At 35.6% G+C, this 21,287-nt stretch overlaps 3 non-coding genes across 3 annotated transcripts; 1 reads left to right on the top strand and 2 right to left on the bottom strand.

Annotated features, from left to right (window-relative positions):
- The first annotated feature begins 11,214 nt into the window (after positions 1 to 11,214).
- Positions 11,215 to 11,377, top strand: LOC138692307 (U1 spliceosomal RNA). The gene has a single exon (XR_011330059.1). It is a non-coding gene; the product is annotated as a U1 spliceosomal RNA (small nuclear RNA).
- Positions 11,378 to 14,765: 3,388 nt separating this feature from the next.
- TRNAC-GCA (transfer RNA cysteine (anticodon GCA)) lies at positions 14,766 to 14,837 on the bottom strand. Its single transcript has one exon. It is a non-coding gene; the product is annotated as a tRNA-Cys (tRNA).
- A 311-nt stretch (positions 14,838 to 15,148) lies between these two features.
- TRNAC-GCA (transfer RNA cysteine (anticodon GCA)) lies at positions 15,149 to 15,220 on the bottom strand. Its single transcript has one exon. It is a non-coding gene; the product is annotated as a tRNA-Cys (tRNA).
- Between the last annotated feature and the right edge of the window lie 6,067 nt (positions 15,221 to 21,287).

Below are 21,287 nucleotides of genomic sequence, written 5' to 3'. Positions count from 1 at the left end.
TGCTGAAAACGAAGAAAGTAAATAATTCAGACTAAAATTTAATTATCTACGATAATACTAATAACAATAAAAAGTTTTATTAATATCAATAAAATAGCAATAGCTAGCTTGAAAAATTAAATCCGTAGCCGGGACCACTAGATTAGCTCTCAGACAAACTAACCACTACAAATAATAATAATAATAATAATAATAATAATAATAATAATAATAATAATAATAATAATATAGGTACGGTAACCAATTATTTAAAGAACAAATTTAAGCGTGCATTTATAATAGTATGGCATTTTTACTATACATGTTATGTATTCGTTCTTACATGGCGCATTGTTCAATTTTTCCAGTAGGCCTATATTTCTTACAGCGCCAGCGTCTGGAAAACTTACAAGAGCTTGGTTTGAGGTTGCGCTTGTAGCTGTTATAACACTATGTTGAGCTATAATTCTTTTACAAGAGAGGGATGTAATCTTGAGTATCCTATTCAAGGAGAATATTACAGCCCTTGAATCCAGTATATCATTATTACCGGAAGTTCTTCTTAGCTTACTGAAAAAAAAACATTTCAATTGAATCACTGTTGAAGCATCTTGTTAATACAAAGTCAAACCCTGCTGAGAACAGATATTTGATGCATTTTGCAGTCGATGCCGTAGTTAAAGTATTTTTTTCGTATGTCTCATTGTTTAAGAAGCCTGAGCCGCGTTCTTCATTTTCTTTCTTCATTTTCCTAAGATAGGCTGGAAAATCATTTTTAGCCAGATTAATCTTTCATCAGTGACATAAAAAATGAACTTTGTCCTTATCGAGCTAATTGTTAAAGCTACATATATCATGGATATTAAAACACTACTGAATGCTTTTCATAAAGTGAATTGGTCCTCCGCACTCTTTAAAAGTATATGCCTTTTCTAGTCCATAGTTTTCTTTAAGATATTAAAGAGCTGTAATTACAGATGAAGAAAATATACTTTTTGCACGTTTTACATTCATTTTCTCCAGGTTGCTAGGGCATACATGCTTACGAGTGAGGAATGGAACATGTTTAATTACCTGAGTTGACTGCAACTCATACAGATCTTTTACATGCTGTCCACTTATTTCTTTATCACCGTCATGCATTGTTTTTTCTAGGAAGGTATTCCTCACACTTTTTAAAATGTGGTATTGATCAAAAGCAACAAACAGGGATCTGTTTTGATCGTTAGGATGAACGACTTCTGATATTAGAGACTTGCCATTACAAAGTCGTTTCATTATATTTACATCGGTTTTGTGATTGTCTGAAACCAAACGTAATATGTCAATTCTACAGACTTCCACTTCCTTTATAACAGAAAGAGTAAGTTTATGCAAATCCTCTTTGTAAAAAAGTAGGCAGCTGGTATTTTCAATTTTGAAGAAAAGCCACAAATAAAAAAAAAAAAACAAAGAAAATTATTAGCTAAAATATCATAATTTACTTTTTCTTCCATGGGTATCATGGCATATCTTTCTGCATTGCTTGATTCTGGAGTAAAACTGTTCTTTTGCCCGAAAAATGTGTCCAATTCTTTGTCATACCGTAGTTGCTGTTCTATTGCCATCTCGTCGACTATTAATGAACAAACTCGCTCAGCTTGATTCAGTTGTTGACATTCAGTGATTAACCTTTCTTTCACGAGATCTGTAACTCCAGTTTCACAACACGTGTTGCCTAAATATCGGGATAGACGGCAATTTCAAAATATTGTCCCTAACATGCCGATATCCTTTGGGAGATATAAATTCCCACATTGTGCATTCTTCGATGGTGTATTCTCTTCAGCTGGGTGACGTTTCCTCAAATTCAAGCATTTGTTCCAAAAGGAAACTAATATCTCGCATCGGAATGGTTATTTTCATTACTTGTAATTATTTGCGAATGCGAATAGTAATAGTAGTTATCGAAATTTTTCAATTTATCTTGTGTTTGTTGCAATTGCCTTTCTAACTGACGAATCTTATTATTCGCGCGCCACAATTTAAGTTTTAATTTATTTTTCTCTTTCTGTGCTTGGAGGAATTTGTCATCCATACGACTTTACGTCTGAATACCGATACAACAAAGATTTTTTATGAGAATCGGTGTCTGCATTATTTCTAAAAACTTCAGGGTCATCCGAAGTGCCTGAACTACGTTTCCTTTTATTGTTAGGGGGCAAGATGGGGTGTTTTGTTATCTGCCTTCTCTCTTGTTTGTTTTCTGAAACTTTGTAAGACGGATAAGACGCAAAAACTGAAGGAATCACGTTCTTTAGCAACTGTTTCCTTTTTAATCCAGGATGATAATCTGTCTCACGGAAATGAAGATCACATACTACTGTACATACTACTGATGAACGTGAATTAAAATTGAGAGTAAAATCTGCTCGATACTGCTTTAAGCCATTTTTCTTTAAGTTCATCTTGGCTAGGGAACTCGTGGAATGAGACCTCTATAACTAACTTTCCTACTGTCACTTTTACAGAAAGGGACGCAATAATAAACAATTGTAGAAATTTCATAAAACCTATAAGTAATGAGAGAGAAATATTAAGGTATTTTTACAATAAAAATAAGCTATATGCAATTCCCTTAAAATATAATGACGTTATGAGATATGCTCAATTCGAAAGTATATTGTTATGTGTTAGGAGAATATAAGAGCGGGAAAAGAACAGTTAACTTAAGGTTGACGCTCACTGGCACGAACCGACCGGAACGGAAATCTACAGCAGTCCGTCTTCCGCGGAAGCTCTGACGCTCACTGCTCGGAATATTCCGGTACAGTCGACAGGCAGTCTGGTTTAAACATGGAGTGGGATAGTAGTTCCGAAGATTATTTTATTTTACTGAGTCTTTAGCTGATGAGGAAGAAAAAAAGAAAATATGGGTCCATAACTAGAGCCAGGATTTTATGTAATGTGAAAATGAGAACGATGTAGACTACATAAATATGAAGCTAAAAATGACGAAGTATGTAGATAAATATGTAATAAATAAAAAAACGTTGGTAATTTAAAATCTAAGCTTTATTAGATGTATTTTTGCACACTAATAAAAAATTACAGGTGCACATGTGATTGAACCTCATTGTTTGGAGGCGCAATTAATAATTATATATTTTTACATATTTTCTGCGGTTATTGATCGTCTCGTCAACGGCAACCCATACGTAGGAATCATCAAGTCCATCTCTAATCGTTTTCATTGTGTCAGTATAGCAGGAGTTCAAATATTTTTTCCGGAGTGTTGATTCATGCGAAATATTGAAGTTGCAGTATTTGCGTAGGAATGCTTGGAACTTTGGATCTCCAAGTTTATACCACTGTATGTTTGCAGCAACCATTGCCATGCACAAATTTTTATTAAATTCACTTGTAGAAGACGAATGTTTCAGCACCACTTGTGTAAGAAGAACTTTTTCTTTTCGACGGAGTACGTTTTTTATTTCTCACATGAAGTCCAATTTTTAAATGCTATTCTAATTGTGACTTCATGGAGCACCCAATGCGTTTGTCACACACTTTGGACTGCACGATTTTACCATTTTAGTAAAGGAATCGTCAATTGAAATCCAGTCTTTTAACTTGGATGCGAATGGCAGTAGGCTTGCTACTTGTATTACCTGATGTCAAAATAAGTTTCTTAAAAAAAAACAGAAAAAACTATTGTTTTCTTTTAGAGCAACTGATTGGGGGTGTTTGTGCGAAACGGTCATACCCATAGTGTAATTTTCATTCTTTCCTTCACTACTACCATTCGCATTGGTATTTGTACCTACTTTACCGTTACTTCTCAAGGGATATAGCCTACAAACTATTAGCATTGCAAAGAGATGTCCATTTTTTGACAGAATACGTTATTATTTTCAATTATCAAATTATATTTATGCACTAGAGACGAAGGGATAAGCTTTATAAACAATTTTAAAAAATAACTTAAGCATTACGTAGAGAGAAAATTAGTGAAAAAAGGTATATATATTCTTTCAAAATATGCAATATCCTTCAAAATATTTAAAAATATATAATATATGCCAAAGTATTTATTATGCACCAAAATATGTAAAAAAAACATTTAAAACTTCGGATTAATGATCCCTTTCGTTAATCCTCGATGCTACTTACCCATTAGAGTTCTACGAAATGTTTATTTTGCCATTATTCAGTCTACCATTCAATATGGTATAGGCCTAATTGTTTGGGGTGGAAGTACAAACATTAATCTTAGTTCGTTAAATTTACTACAAAAGCGAATAATTAAAATTTGTTTGAAGAAACGTTTCGATTATCCAACTAAATTAATTTATTCTGAATTTAATGTATTTAATATTGAACAAATTTATAAGTATACGCTGTTAAAATTTTATCATAAAAATCGTAATAAGTTTGTATTACAGACACATAATTATGACACAAGACGAAATATTAATTCAACATTGATAGAACCTAAATATCTCACATCTGCTGGTCTAAAGCATAGCATTAATTTTGGCCCTCGGTTGTACAATGCTTTAACTAAATTACACCCAGAACTTCTAACATGTAACCCACTAACATATAACAAGAAAATTAGAAACGTGTTAATATCTTCAATTTGATTAAATAAATTTATAGTCTATGTGTATGAATTAATCAACCTATATTATATTTGTATTCTATAATTTTGAAATATATATACATATATATATATATATATATATATAGTCCTACTTTTCACGTGCGATATTATTCTTCTCTAGTGTTAATATTATATTATATAATTCCATTGCCGCTGTAATTTAAATTTTAGTTCCTATTTTATTTTACTTATTTATTTTTATTATTTTTTTCTATATTTCTCTTATATTAATATTGTATTATATAGTTCCTATAACTGTAATTTTAATTTTATTTCCTATTTTATTTCATATTCTCGTATAGGCCTATTAATATTATATCTTAACTGCGACCGAACACGAGCGCAGCTCATTCGGTCTCAAATTTTGTTAATACTACTGTATCTCCTTTTTTATATTGATTGTATTATTTTATTTCCATTTGTCTTGTTTGTTTGTAATTATATTCTTTATTCTGTATATTTAAGTTTAAATTTAAATTTAATATGATTCGCGGACTTTTAGCTTTCCTTATAGCTACATATGTAGGAACGGAATATGTAATTACATACAATCCGGGCTCTAGTCATAACAATATAAAAAAAGTGTTTTGATTAATTTAACCATCTTTGCCTACATTTGTGTAAAGATCGAGTAATGGTTTTTTTAGTACTTTCGTATGAGCGAAGAAAAATGTTTAAAACTTCATCTGTTATTAGCATCTGAAATAATGAAGGGAAACATCACATTTCGAAGGCCAATCAGCACAGAAGCGCGATTAGCTCTGTTAAAATTAACTTTTCATCACCCATTTTAAGAATAATCTGTCTGGACAACGCACCAGCACACGTTGAGTGGGAAAGTACTGAGAACAGCCAACACACTTTTCTCCGAAGACCAGCGAAGACATACGAATGCTCACGATTGCCATCGGAAATTCCGCTAGGGTCGTGTCGCGAGAACCCTGTCCGTCAGGACCGGCAGCCGGTTGCTTCCGTTCGGACAAGTGAGCGTTTGCCGTTTAAAATACATGCATACGTCTCTCGCAGAATATTTCCGGTTCGTTCCGTTCCGGTCGGTTCGTGCCAGTGAGCGTCAACCTTTACTGTATGCGGCATCACCGATTGCTACTTTCACTGATAAATAATATTATTATAGGATGTAACTTCTTCTTTTCAGAGTTTAATAATGTGTTAATTTGACGCATTCGATAATTTGCACATTCCAATAAAGTAGCTCGCTGAAATTACTTAACTTTACCCCCTGGTCCACAGTATCACTCTCTCAGCGCTGTAGTGGCAAAATCATGCACTACGCTAGGTTCGTTATTTAACACAGGCTGCTTGCTAAATGGGAAGGCGGAGTATATAGCAGCCGGCGATGGTATGACGCTCGACGTATGACGAAAAAACTGCGAGAAAAGGAATTAGAGGCGTGGGCTAAGCTACCTCAGAAAGGTCTTGGCGTAGAGCTATACAGCGGGTTTATTCCGGCGAATTCCTGGATACGACATCGTGAAGGCCTAACCTCTAGCGAGTGGCGCGAAGCTATTAAAATGACTGCACACGTGTCTTCCGCACGTTCCCTTCCGGGCAGGACTCGGGACAACATCCTCTGTCGGCGATGCCACAGAGAGCCAGAAACACTTGCACATGTCCTGGGCTCTTGTCCGCACGGTGAAGTACTCCGTAACTCACGACACCATAGAATTCGTTCGATGATCGCCGAACAGTTTAGATCAATAAATTTTCAAGTGTTCGAAGAAGTTCACGGACTGGCAGACAATGGCAGTACAAGAAGAATAGACATGATTGCCATCCCGCCAAATAACAACAATGGCTACATCATCGATCCCACCGTTAGATTTTAAAAATAAAAGAGCCAACCTGAAGATGTAAATAGGGAAAAAACGACATCTATGTACATACCGTTCCATATTTCATGGACAAATACGGTTTACAACAAATTGAAGTAACAGGCCTTATGGTTGGAGCGCGCGGAACTATTCCCGGTTTCTTCTTCCAGACCTGGCAACGTTTCGGCCTACAGAGGAAGGCAATTGATGACATCGTTCTTGCAGCTCTGAGAGGATCAATATTTATACTCCGCAACCATCTCTACGGTCAACAATGATCTTCAACTAATTAATTAATACCTAATTATTTATTCAGTCATTTCTTGTCATTGTTGTAAGACTCCCTTCAACTTAAACGTATGTATATTATTTATACTTCCAACTGCCTATTGCACAATATGCTCTGTCTCTGTGGCAGCCTGTTAATACAGGGAGCTGTTATCGTTTAGATAAATAAATAAATAAAACTTCAATTTGACTGCGTCCGTAAGAAATCGTTTAGCCTTTTCTTGAAAGTGGTTATTGTCTGGCAGCCCCTAATCTTCTGAGGTAGAGAATTCCATTCACGGGGAACTGAGACAGTAAAAGAGGATGAATAGTGGGATGTTCTGTGGGCAGGAATTGCTAGGATTTGGCTTTCCTGTGACCTGGTGTTTAGATTGTGATTGGAGGATAAGTAGTTAAACCGGGAACGAAGATAATTTGGAGTAGAAGTGTGGAGAACTCGAAACAGAAGAGACAGCGAATGAAGTGTATGTAGGGTAGCGGCAGGCAACCTATGATAGGACTACACATATTTTCTACGGAGAGCACTTTAAATAATTCTAAGCCAGTCTGGTGTGTTATACAATGACAACGTTTTATCTCCTTACTTATTTCCAGTTCTCTTAATAAAACGTTACTCCACCTAGCAGACATTTTTAAAGTCGTATTTCGAGTCCCGTATGTTACTACAAATACAAGTTGCTTTATGTTCAGATTCATTTCTTCTATATTTTCTTCATATTTGGAATAACTTCTCTCCTGTTTATTTCCTTTAAATGCAAATGACATCGATCAAATATTCTTATACAGAGAGATCCTTCGTAACTCCGCGAGTGAACATTACCAATTCTACTGTATCAATATCTGTGCGTTTCCATCTAAAGCGAGAGATTAGACCACTGTTTATGCATCTTTGATTTTATTTCTCGTCCAGCTAGTGTTTCAATATCCCTTATCCATCTTTGTATGGTTCGTGTGGGTAATTTCGTACTGTTAAAAACTTCAGATTATTCGGGACAAATGAACTGTCCTTCATTATAGAACTTCAATGATATTGCGATTTCCAAAACAGTAACATAACTTGCATTGAGTTCTCTTTAACTCACAACTTGTTTCATCACATTTTAGTACAGCTACTCTTATTTGATTTTATTTACGTTTTAAGTTTTAATTGCTTCTCCCCGTCCAGACCTACGAAAAGAAATGTATGTTTATTCTTATTTTCTAATGTATACATTTCCGTTTACAATTACAGCGATATGTTCATGCTTCCCAATGATTTCGTGATAATCTTATGACGTGTCGTAATGTCGCTAGATGTTTGATTATAAGTGCCTATTAGAATTTTTGAACACAAGAGGCGCCTACATTGTCACCATATACAACAAATACTGCTCTTCCCATTTTTCCTTAAACACACGTTTCCGAACAGACGTTGAAGGTTTTGAGGAATAAACAATCTAACTCTAATCAAGTAACCCGCCACTGATAGATCCAAATGTACTGGAGTTTAGGGGAGTTGGACGGAAGGGAGAGGATGAAGCAAAGATAGTTTACTGCGCTACCCCTGCGACATCACTATTGCTAGTGATCATGATGACATTTTTCCGATCCCTGGTCTACAGGATCAAAAAATGACCGTACAGCATGTGAACAAAACCTTATACTTTACCCAGAAAAAAAATCTTATCTCATTTTATTTGCGTTATACTGTTTAGCCTATGTGAAACGTACAGCAGAGTCAGTATAGGTCAGTTTTTGTCAGATGCGGTTCCAATTCACTGTGGGCTGAAGCAAGGAGATGCACTATCACCTTTACTTCTCAACTTTGCTTTAGAGTATGCCATTAGGAAAGTCCAGGATAACAGAGAGGGTTTGGAATTGAACGGGTTACATCAGCTACTTGTCTATGCGGATGACGTAAATATGTTAGGAGAAAATCCACAAACGATTAGAGAAAATACGGGAATTTTACTTGAAGCAAGTAAAGAAATAGCTTTGCAAGTCAATCCCGAAAAGACAAAGTATATGATTATGTCTCGTGACGAGAATATTGTACGAAATGGAAATATAAAAATTGGAAATGTGTTCTTTGAAGAGGTGGAAAAATTCAAATACCTGGGAGCAACAGTAACAAATATAAATGATACTCGGGAGGAAATTAAACGCAGAATAAATATGGGAAATGCCTGTTATTATTCCGTTGAGAAGCTTTTGTTATCTAGTCTGCTGTCAAAAATTCTGAAAGTTAGAATTTATAAAAAATTATATTACCGGTTGTTCTTTATGGTTGTGAAACTTGGACTCTCACTTTGAGAGAGGAACATAGGTTGAGGATGTTTGAGAATAAGGTGCTTCGGAAAGTATTTTGGGCTAAGAGGGATGAAGTTACAGGAGAATGGAGAAAGTTACACACCACAGAACTGCAAGCATTGTATTCTTCACCTGAAAATATTAGGAACATTAAATGCAGACGTTTGAGATGGGCAGGGCATGTTGGACGTATGGGCGAATCCAGAAATGTATACAGAGTGTTAGTTGGGAGGCCGGAGGGAAAAAGGCCGAGACGTAGATAGGAAGATAATATTAAAATGGATTTGAGGGAGGTGGAATATGATGATAGAGACTGGATTAATCTTGCTCAGGATAGGGACCAATGGCGGGCTTATGTGAGGGCGGCAATGAACCTCCGAGTTCCTTAAAAGCCAGTAAGTAAGTAAGTAAGTATACTGTTTATATCGTTAGTAAAATTACGAGAACAATTACATCAGTGGGTTATCTAGCAAAGAGTTAATATTAGTTTGAATGAATATTTGTGTGTTTTATTAGTTTTCGTGCAATTAATTAATAATGCATGCTTAAATTTGTTAATATTCTGGCGTGAGAGACGTGACAACATGTTTAGCAGGAATCATGCTGCCGACTGCAGTTACCTAATCGGTGAAACTTTTAGCAGTTTGTCGACTATATTATTAGAAACCAGGAGTCTCTTACCCCGTTTCGAAAATTACACAACAAGAAAATTATTTAAAAATGATACTGCTTTACGGAAGCGGGAGATTATAATGTTGCATTAGAAAAAAAAGAGTTCTTGTGATTTTGTGTAGTAAACAACTATTGTTTATTTTTAGACGTACAATTAGCAATGGAAGAATATTGTTAAATAAAATGTAAATGTAACATAATGTTCTATTAATGAGATTGAAAGTTTGTATTTGCTGCTCATTTTATGTAAACAACAGTATTGTCATGGTCCGCCCCTGCATCTGTTTTGTAGGCCTACCGGTATGTGTGAACCCACTTGAGCTGTACTTTGTACTTGTAAAATTGTGGTTTATTTAACGACGCTCCCAACTGCAGAGGTTATATCAGCATAGTCGTTGTGCCGGTATTTTGTTCCTCAAGAGTTCTTTTACATGCCAATAAATCTACTGGCATGAGCCTGTCATATTTAAGCATACTTAAATGCCATCGACCTGGGCTGGGGTCGAACCCGCAACCTTGAGCACAGAAGGCCAGCGCTATACCGACTACGCTACCGAGACCGACGTGTACTTGCAAACCCCCTCCTCCCTATTCAGCAACGTTGCAAAACGTCTAATATTGTGAACATTTATAATTAGTTAAATATTGCAATTAGAAAAAAAAATTGTGAGGACATTTTTTCTTGCTTATGACATGAATAATCATCAGTTAAAATAATAATGGCACTTACACCCCTTACACTCTGTACATAACAGGTTAACAACGCTTAAGCATCTTCCTGTGCCGAAATTTTTGTTTTCCATTGTGCTCTATCTTGCCAGTCTCCTTCTATCAATCCTTATGCATCTCCTCCATCCATATAATCCGTGGCCTTCTCCTCTTCCCCTGCCTTCAGAGATCCATTCCAACATCTGTCTTGGCAGTCTATCCTCCGGGAAAATTGTCGATCAGCGACAATAAAAACTAGTTCCGAAAATATATTATTAAAAAATAAATAATAATAATAATAATAATAATAATAATAATAATAATAATAATAATGTCAGAAGCTTAGAGCCCAACGTGAATTGGAAAATTTCAGGATGTAGACATATGGTCTGTCTCTGGCAGTGAGCTCTATACTATACTATTGTAGTATAGAGCTCATTGGTCTCTGATTAATGGATAAATACTGGGGCGGTCCTCGCAGGACCAACTTCAAAACGCAACTTTACATCCAACGGTAGAACTCGAAACTAGGTTAGTATTTGGCCGCCAGATGGCAGTGTCTATTTAATGTATACTAATAATACAGAAGTGTACATAAAACCATTTTATTGCGAACTCTGCGTAAATATTATGACAAGCTACATTGCGTTAACCAATAACTACACTTTATACAACGCTTTTATGTAGGGTTTTCGGTTACATTTATAACAGTTAATTAAATATCAATGAATTGTAAACAGATATCCAGTGAGCAGTTACACGTAGGGTAGACATAAGAGGGCTGAGTGAGGAAACCTCGGCATACTTACCTGGCGTAGGGGTTACCGTGATCATGAAGGCGGTTTCCCCAGGGTGAGACCCTTCCATTGCACTGCGGTTGGGTTGACCCCTGCGATTGCTCCAAATGTGAGTAACTCGGGCGCGTAATTTTTGGTAGTCGGGACTGCGTTCGCGCTGTCCCGGTATTAGTGTATAATTTGGTATTGTTTTGTATTGTGTATTCATCAAAATGAAATTGATCGGTTTTTTCCTTTTTTAGTAGTGAATTTTTGTTTAAGTTCCTTCGTGTGATAGCGTAGTTTATAACCGTGCACCTATGTCCCCTACATTACGAGACGATAAAAGTCACCCTCGGCTCCCTTTATTGCGCATGCGCTATCGGTGAAGAAATTCCGCTTCCGGTGTGACGCTGAGCCCCGTCCCTACATTCTGTATACGTCGTACAGTCATTAAGTTCTAATACTGAGCGCATAGTGGCGTTGTGGTGCACTATAGTGCATAGGTGGCGCCATGGTATGATACCTTGTCAGTCTCTCGACCCAACAAAAGACAGTTGAGTGCATGCACTGTAAGCAGAACTACGGTCTTTGTTGTGACGGTGATTTGAATGCGCGCGTCGGAACTCGAGTATGTTGCAGTTTGAGCAACGGGCAAACGTCACGTTCTGTCAGAAATTAGGCGAAATTGCTATAACCGATCTTAACTGGAGACGAAACATGGTGTTTCCTTTACGATCCGCAACTGAAGCGACAATCCGCCACCTGGAAAACGCCATTATTTCCACGGCAGAAAAATCCGCAACAAGACAGGTCAAAAGGCAAGGTGATGCTTTAACAGTTTTTTTAATTCAAATGGAATTGTTCACATAGAATTCATCCCACAAGGTGCAACTGTAGACAAGATCCTCTACAAAGAGATTCTTGGCCGTTTAAGCAATTCAATTCGTCGTAAGCGTCCTGAGCTTTGGCATAGGAAGAATTGGCTGTTGCTACACGACAACGCCCCTGCACATCGCTCCATCCTTGTCCAAGAGGAACTTGCAAGGCAACAGGTCGCTGTTTTGCCACACCCTCCGTACTCACCTGATCTCGCACCATGCGATTTTTTTTCTCTTTCCCCCTCATGAAATCAATACTACGAGGGCGTAATTTTTATGCGGCCGATAAGGACATGACTGCCACAAGAGAAGCCGTACGGCATCTTCCTGCCAACATCTTTCAGCGGTGCTTCCAGCAGCTACACCAACGTTGGCAGACGTGCATAGCGGCCAACGGCGACTATATTGAGGGAGGATGCCGATCTGTTTAAGTGTACGCCGTATCACGCGGCATCTTCTGAGACATCCAGATTCTTGTGGGTGCCTACCCTTCAGGCGTCAGTGTCAGAACTTAATGACTGTACCACGTATAATATGTTTTTGCTCTTGCTCCAACAACAATAAGATTTTCTAAGATTTTATTTTATAATTGATTATCAACGGTGCTTAAATATTACATTTTGTTTTTATAACTATATTCATATTTAATTAATTATATTTTGTATCTATGTATTTATTAACACTACAATTGGGTATACACCCGATGGCAGATTATAATATACAGTAATTACAATTACATGAAATAAAATAAAATAAACCTAAATGAAATAAAGAAAAATAAACGTAAATCTATAAATAGTAGATGCAATAAACCTAGGATTATAATTAAAAACTATTCCATAAATAACGCCTACGATAAGCAAAAGTAAATCTAACTTATAAGTACTTCTATTTCGCCCAACTATTACCAATTTAAATAATTACATGTCACCTTAATTAATTACATACCAACCTAATTACATATCATTTTAATTAATTACATATCACCTTACTTTATTTACATATCAACTATACTACATATCATCTTAATTAGTTACATATCAACTTAATTATTTTACATATCAACTTAATTATTACATATCAACTTAATTAATTATATATCAATTCAAATAAGTACATGACACAACTTAAATAATTACACTGGACCTCCAATTACATTTTCAGTCTAATCTCCTCAACCTTTCCTTATATGTATTGATTTTAAGAGGACCACCCTGAAAGATTGCCGCAGGTAAGCTGTTCCAGTCTACTATTGTGCGGTTAACAAATGAAAATTTTGCCACGTCCGTTCTTTGTTTTCTACATTTAAACTTCCGAATATGATCAGCCCTTCCTAAGTATGATGGTGTTGCTAATCTAGCATTGATGTCGGTCCATGCTTTGTTTTTTAATAAACATCGTCTTTAAAAATAGATAATAATTTAGTTTTTTTTGTTTTTCTAATATATTGGAATATGCATAGAATTAACCTGTCTTGAAATACAGTACTTTACGAATCTTACCTACAATTCCGCCAACTTTTTTCCACAACATTTGCTTTTTATCGTGTATCTATTTTTTTTTTAAGTTTTACAATTCAGGATGATTCGAAATATAATTAAAATTTCATAATTTACATATTTCTGAGGAAATGCTAACTAACGATGTTTTGCAGGCATATTGTGATGTCGTTATTCGTTTGTTTTCTAATTATTGAACGCGATCATTGCTGTCAATATGAAGCCAATTCAATCCTGAGCGATGAACGTTGCAGCTCGCACTGAACGTTGTGAAGCAGTGGTCGTCAACTGATTTGCACTGTGCGGTGTATCTCCCTAGCTCGTTGACTTGCCCGAGCCAGAGAGTGTGCGGTGATGGAGCAGAGGTCCGTGCAGTGGCGGTGTGTCTGTTTTTAATGAGCAAGACATTGCACATGATTTGAATAAATGAACATTATCTTTATTATTACATTACAATATTATTTTATGTTACATATTCAAAGACAATAAGACATGAAATAATAGCAACAGCACAATTGATCCATATTACTGACACAATTTCAATTAAATAGTTAATATTCAAATTAATAAAAACCTGGTATTTATTTCTAAATTAAACACTGATTGCCACTACTGTCATCCTCTGAGGAGTTTAGTGCTGAGAGGAATGCGGTTCCGACTAGTCTAGCGCGGTACTGGAGTGGGAGGGAACAGTGACAGCGGCAGTCTGGAAGGAAGTACAATCATACTGAAAACATTCGCCCAATTTACGAGAGCAGTATGCCTATTAGTTTTCTAACGTATTTTTGGCGAGATAGAGATACAACCATTCGTACTTACGTGTTCAGAGAAGGAAAGTATTGTAGGAAATTTTATTTATTTATTTATTTATTTATTTATTTATTTATTTATTTATCTATTTATTTATTTATTATTCATTTATTTATTTACTACTTATTTATTATTTATTCTGGTGAAGTTAAGGCCATCACACCACCAGAAATACTAATGCAATAAAATAAATAAAAAGAAAAATCATAATACAACTACAATAATATAAATGAAAAGAAGAATCATACTATAAAATTTAGTGATTAGTAGAATTGAATTAAATTTGTAAAGTAATAAATTTAAATATATTGTACTGCTGAACTCACTTGAGAAGTATAACTATTGATTTTGTGCGATGAAAGAGTAATGGAAAGGAGAAAAATTCTCTCCGGCGCCGGGATTTGAACCCGGGTTTTCAGCTCTGCGTGCTGACGCTTTATCCACTAAGCCACACCGGATTCCACCCCGGCGTCGGGCAGAATCGTCTGTTTTTTAAGTTCCAACTCTTGGGTTCCCTCTAGTGGCCGCCCTCTGCACTACGTCATAGATATCTATGAACCTAGGACCGAAGTTCACACATGTGCTGAGGTGCACTCGTGATGAGTGACTAGTTGGCCGGGATCCGACGGAATAAGCGCCGTCTTAAATCACGGAGTGATTTACGCATATCATATATATTATTTTAATGTACCGAAGTACATATGATATTTCCATGCAGATATTCTGCGTCATCATACGATGAAAGAGTAATGGAACGGAGAAAAATTCTCTCCGGCGCCGGGATTTGAACCCGGGTTTTCAGCTCTGCGTGCTGACGCTTTATCCACTAAGCCACACCGGATTCCACCCCGGCGTCGGACAGAATCGTCTCAGTTTTTTTAAGTTCCAACTCTTGGGTTCCGGGTTCAAATCCCGGCGCCGGAGAGAATTTTTCTCCGTTGCATTACTCTTTCATCGTATGATGACTCAGAATATCTGCATGGAAATATCATATGTACTTCGGTACATTAAAATAATATATATTGATTTTGTGTTTTAAGATATCACCAACAAATGATTTTCGGATGACATTATAGGAATCTGTTTTTCACGATACCAATCACATATATTCTAAAATTCCAATAGAATAAAACCAAAAATTTTCCACAGCATGTTTCCTCAAAAATGACTTGTAACGATGAAATATTTAATGAGTAATTCATATAATATTAACATAGCTAACATCAGGGAGAAGACTGAAGACTGCATATTTTTGGACGATTAATACTTCCCACTCGGCTCGCCTTGGCTGTAGCAACAAAAGAATCTACCTGCAACCCCCCCGCACCGATGGCAAGAATACCTCAGGTCCCAGCGCTAAACTCGTCGGAGGAAGACAGTACATATATAAATTTGCATTAACGAAACCATGAACATAAAGAATGGTACTATCTTAGGTTTGAAATGAGATAAATAATTGAAATGAGAAGCTATAAATTGTTTATGACAGAAACAGAGTAATAATAAATATTGTCACTGTTTGTGAAATACGAATAGAAGTTTACTAAAAAAACGGTAGCGATTGTTCGGGATTTTTAATCCTTTTTTCAGCCACCAACCATAACGGCCCAACCAAGGACATGTCGTTGGATGTACAGATGAGTATGATGGGGGGAGCGCGAAATTTTCAACTCAAATGAATTTGCAGGGCGCATTTGATTATTAAACATTCAGTCTGATTTGCTAATCAGCTTCGTTTACATTGTTTGTTATTAATATAGCAACAAAAATAAATTAAATTTCAAATTGTAAGATTGTGTCTATTATTATTTTTCCAAAATCTATGCCTTATTACATCCAAATAAGAAAGAATTATATAGATTTATATAGCGTATTGTATTGTTATAAAATTTGTATATGGTAACAAAACAGTGAAAATGTAGCCCAACTAACCTCAATGTTTTTTTTACAAATAAAATAGCTAAGCTTTAATAGAGACTAATATCACGTAGTGCTGTGGTAATATTTTTTTATTTAGCAGAAGAAATGATCAAATCATTGCGATGTTTTATAGTTTGTATAAATTACTGTGCTTACACCTTTCTATAACAGCTGTCGTGGTTCGAATTGCATTATGGCCTAAGGTTTTTGGAAACGGAACTAGTTCCGAAACAATATAAAGTTTTGGTGATTATTACGTTTCTGGATGCTTGCTGTTATTTCGGAACTGTTCTTGGAACCGGAGCACTCGGAAAAGATCCGGAAAGAACACTTTTCACAATATTATGCTATGACACCTTAAAATCTGACTCCATACGTTCAAGTCTTGAAATCGTGAATGCAAATCCATAAAAATAAATTCATATGATATCCCATTCTGTCTTCATGTACCTCTAACGTCTTGTGACGCCGAATGAAGTTTCTGTAAACACAAACTTATTTTGAGTGAAAATAGGACATTCCATTCTTTTGCTACATTGCGAATGTATCTTGTAAATCGATGCAATAAATTGTGAAGAAATTTATTTTATGTACTGTATAGGCTACCTTTTTCTTTTATTTTCAAACACAGAAAATGTTCTTAGGCATTTCGTTTCTGTGCTAGAAATGCAATCTGTGTACTGTATTATATCTGTAAGTGTGAACACTTATTTTGTGCCCTCCTGTAACTGAATGTATACATTTTGAGGCAACGTGTAGCTGCATACTCCCCTCCCATTCCCCTGGCTGTACACGACACAGTCGTCATTGCGTTCGCACACTCATAATATGCTGTATGTATCACATCGCTTGAGCAGCAAATGCTATACGTACTTGTGTTCTTGAAATGGTTACGATATTCATTAAAAGAAGTTAAAATTCCTTGTTTCATTATGCTAAGGTGATTAAAAACAAGTAACGAACGATTATTTCAAAACACAGGTGCACCAATCATTTAAACGATCCAAGTAACTGTATCCCTGCCATTTTTATAGAGTGTTTTCATATGGATCAAGTAGTAGGAAACGATCTCTGGTTCTTACCATTGTACTAATATTTTAGTTCCTTTCAGATATATTCGTCTTCCCTATCTTAAGGATATTCATCGTAATTTATAACGTCGTAGTGCATTTTAGGATCATAATATTCTCATACTGCATTAAGTTTTCGATTTCGACTTCAGTATGGAAGGAATTTTTGTGTAATGTGAAAGTTCTTCTTGTGCTCTACTAGAAATGCTAAAATGTAATAAAAAATAAATTACGTATGGCAGAAAGAGAAGTAGTCCATCGTTTTTGATCTGATGATAAGGTACACGTCTTCGCGTTCAAAGTAGTCCGTCGTTTGATCCATGACGTAGCGAAAGGAAGAGATTATTCTTCCGTCCGTATTTGTCCCTTCCCATATGCTGTCCAGTGTTAACTCAGCTCTGGTCTTATGCCGTGCTGACCACACGACCAGAGAGGCTAGTTGTTTGAGCCGGTCTCTAATATCGATCCAGAGCAATAAGTTACCATTTCAACGACATAGTACAGTAACTCAGCATTAAAATGTGGATGTAAGGCAGACGATGTAAGAAATAAAGCGAGAAAAAAGTGGAGCAAAATTTTTGTGACGTCATGTCCTGTACGTCAAAGTAATAACTAATCTTTTCTTTTTCCCAAAACGAAGGAATCAAGATCTACCTACATGAATATAGGATAATGAAGTAAATTGCAGGTAGCTGTTTAAGTCTAGCTGCTCGTATGCTTCATCTTATTCCTCCCTACATACTTCTAAAACTAGTCTTATGCCCGTGTGCACCATTCTCGATTAAAATTTGACCAAGGTTAAGTCGGCACTTGACCATCTTCAACGCCAATTTGCGGAGTATCAATCTCGATCAAAGTTAAACAAGCGAGTTGATGATGATCAAATTTGATCACGGGTGTGGGACCGATTATCTTGAATTGAACATGGTCAAGTCGAGAAAACCAAAATGGCGGCACGATTTGACGTACTTGATGGAATAGAAGATGAAATGATGTATCTTGAACACGCAAATCGCTGCGGAAATAACAGAATTGGTGTTATTGTAGAAAGAGTAAGTTTGTAGATGAATATAAAAATGTTTTTTATTTCCTCAAAATAGACTAATGATTTATATATGTTTCTGCTTTGGAAGATCGGGACTTTTCTTGAGGACAAAATTTTATAAAGGCCTAACTGTCCAATTTTGTTAACATAGTAATAAAGTAGTTATTCTATGCCAGTAATAATAGCCTATAGCAAAACTAAATGACCATTTTGTAGAATGCGAGATTATCACTTATTAGCTATAGATTTGCCGTTGGAAACTATTAGAACCTACATGACGTTTTGGACAATTAGGCTATTTACGCTTGAATTAAGAGAAATTACACGGATACATTCTTTTCCCTATTAGTCCAAAATTCCAACCTTGTGAACACAAAATAAATGGATAAAATTCAGAACAAGGATACTTTCCTTTTCCTCTTACTCCAAAATTCCAACCTTGTGCACACAAAATAAATTGGCACTAAAAACTTCCTTTTCGTATGCATGATGATGCGTATTCGATATACACAGACGAATTGCTTTTTCTTTATTTTAAAATAATTGTTACCGAGGTTTCCGTATACTGAAATTTTCCCAAATAAATTATTGGCACTGAAATGTGTCTTTTCGTAAGCAAGATGATGAGCATTCGACAAACACATACAAATCTGCTCTTTTTAGTAGCCTATTTCAAGATAATTGTCAGTGAGGTATCCGTATACTGAAATTTTCCCAATTATTATCAATAATATGAAATAATCACTGTATAAATTACGTTACAAATTATGTGGAATTATGTATAACTCATGTTGAATTGTGAGGTTAAATCCAACCAGGTAGCCTGCTTTTCTCTTAGAGAACTTCCGTCAGTACTTTTATTCTCTAATATGGATGCAGAATTGCTGACGAGTTCTAAAAGAATTCCCACTTCGAACTGTGAGAAGTTCGGTGCTCTTTTCTTTTTTTTTTTTTTTTTTTTTTCTTCCATGATTATTGAAACTTGTTATTTGAAAAGTGCGAGGACGTTTGAAACAGTCCGACAAACAAAAACGAAGCGATAATTGACAGAGTGCGTTCGTTCGCTGTTTCATACGGGGTAACCTAGCGCTCAGATGATTCTTCTCAAGCGAGCGACCCGTCAGCTGACGGTACTGAGTTGATCGAGGGAAAATGTCGGTGCACCGCACCTGTAACTTGATCACTGTCAAGAATTAACCATGTTTCCGTGATTGCTGATAAACGGGCTAGATGATCGAGAATGGTGCACACGGCCATTATAGTTTTATCCAACTCATCCGAAATATCTTCCCGAGTCTTCCGTTTGCATTCATTCTTGTAAATATGGAGTCAAATGGGCCCATTCATTAAACCACAAGCGCTGACTTTGAGCAATGCATATAGCAGATCGTGGCTTCATTTTGGACATTCCTAACTTTTAGAAACATAAAAGTAGGAACATAGTTCGAAAGTGTTTTACCATAATATGACAAACAAAAATTACAAGGTCAAAAACGATACTGTAAATGATGAAAAAAAGACAGACCGCGGTGAAACCGTCTATAGCGTTAATATCTGTAGATGAAGTAACTAATGTTTGTGCCATTATTATAGTTATCTTTAAATAATTTGAAAACGATTCGAGATATCACAAAACGGATTGCACCATTGTCTTTGTCAGAAAATTTCACATCATTTTGAATACCTACATGACCCTCTTTACATTTAAAATGTCAAAGTTGTATTCAAAATGGCGGCTTTTGAGATAGCTGAGGGCTAGAATCGAATGTGTCACTGGTAGAGCATTTGGTCTTACAAATACTGGTAACACCTATAGTAATCGAAAATAAAGCACAAGGAAGATATTTATATGGTTCCATATTTTTTATTCATCCCGTATTTAAAATAGATTATTACGTCTAATTCTTATGTTGTTGATATTTGTGTGTTATGTTATATTACCGACGTTTATTTTATTTACATCGGCTTAATTAATTGTATTAGTGGAAATTCATACGACACTCTCTCTCAAAATTGTCAAATTCGCTTAAAACACTGCAATCTTCTCAATTTATGAACAGCAGTACCATGATATTAATTAAACGAAGGAAAAAATTTGTAGTGTACCGTAGTAACTTCAGAGGGCATTGCTGTCGCGATGTTTTATACATTTATGAAGATATATTATATAAATCTAGATATCAGATATTTAATATTTATAATTGATATAATTGATGAGTTTAATTTACAATATTATTAAACATAAAATCAGATATTACAAATAATTTATATAAGCAATGAAACTTTAAGATTGATTGGTGGAAAGTCATGTGACGTAATGAAAGTTGAACATCGGGATCCGAATAACGTCCAGGTGGACAGTGCCGTCGGTGTGTTACGGTTATTTGAGGTCTCGAGCTTGGAGGGTTCAGTTCGACAGCGAGGAGTAGCGTAACGAAGAATCCGGCAGTGTGTGGGGACTGCAAAGTGAGATATATTTGCTGTCTGGGTATTTGTGTATTCTTTTAAAACTATACAAAAGTGAACTTCATATAGGCAACGTCAAAATTTCCGTGATACGATACAAAACTATTCAGAGATTATTAAATATTTGTTCTTTACAGGTTTTTTATTCTGTTCTTTTTGATGTGATGAATCATTAAGTTAAAATACTATGAATGCTTATATTTTTACTTAGTTTCGATTTAACTAATGGAATTTAAAACTAATATTTCTGAAATTGTCTCGAAATCAAAAAATAATTGAAAGTTACAAAATCGTAAATAGTTCAAATTTAACTCTAAAATACGCTCTGTGAAAGCGAAGTATAGATTGCTTGCAATTACTTGACGTAATATAATCGACAGTAATAGCCTATAAACTGGAGTATAAAT

The sequence above is a fragment of the Periplaneta americana genome, chromosome 16 (assembly GCF_040183065.1).
Source record: "Periplaneta americana isolate PAMFEO1 chromosome 16, P.americana_PAMFEO1_priV1, whole genome shotgun sequence".
In the NCBI taxonomy this organism is placed as follows: domain Eukaryota; kingdom Metazoa; phylum Arthropoda; class Insecta; order Blattodea; family Blattidae; genus Periplaneta; species Periplaneta americana.
Note: the sequence above shows the minus strand (reverse complement) of the source record. Positions and strands in the feature narration are given on the sequence as shown.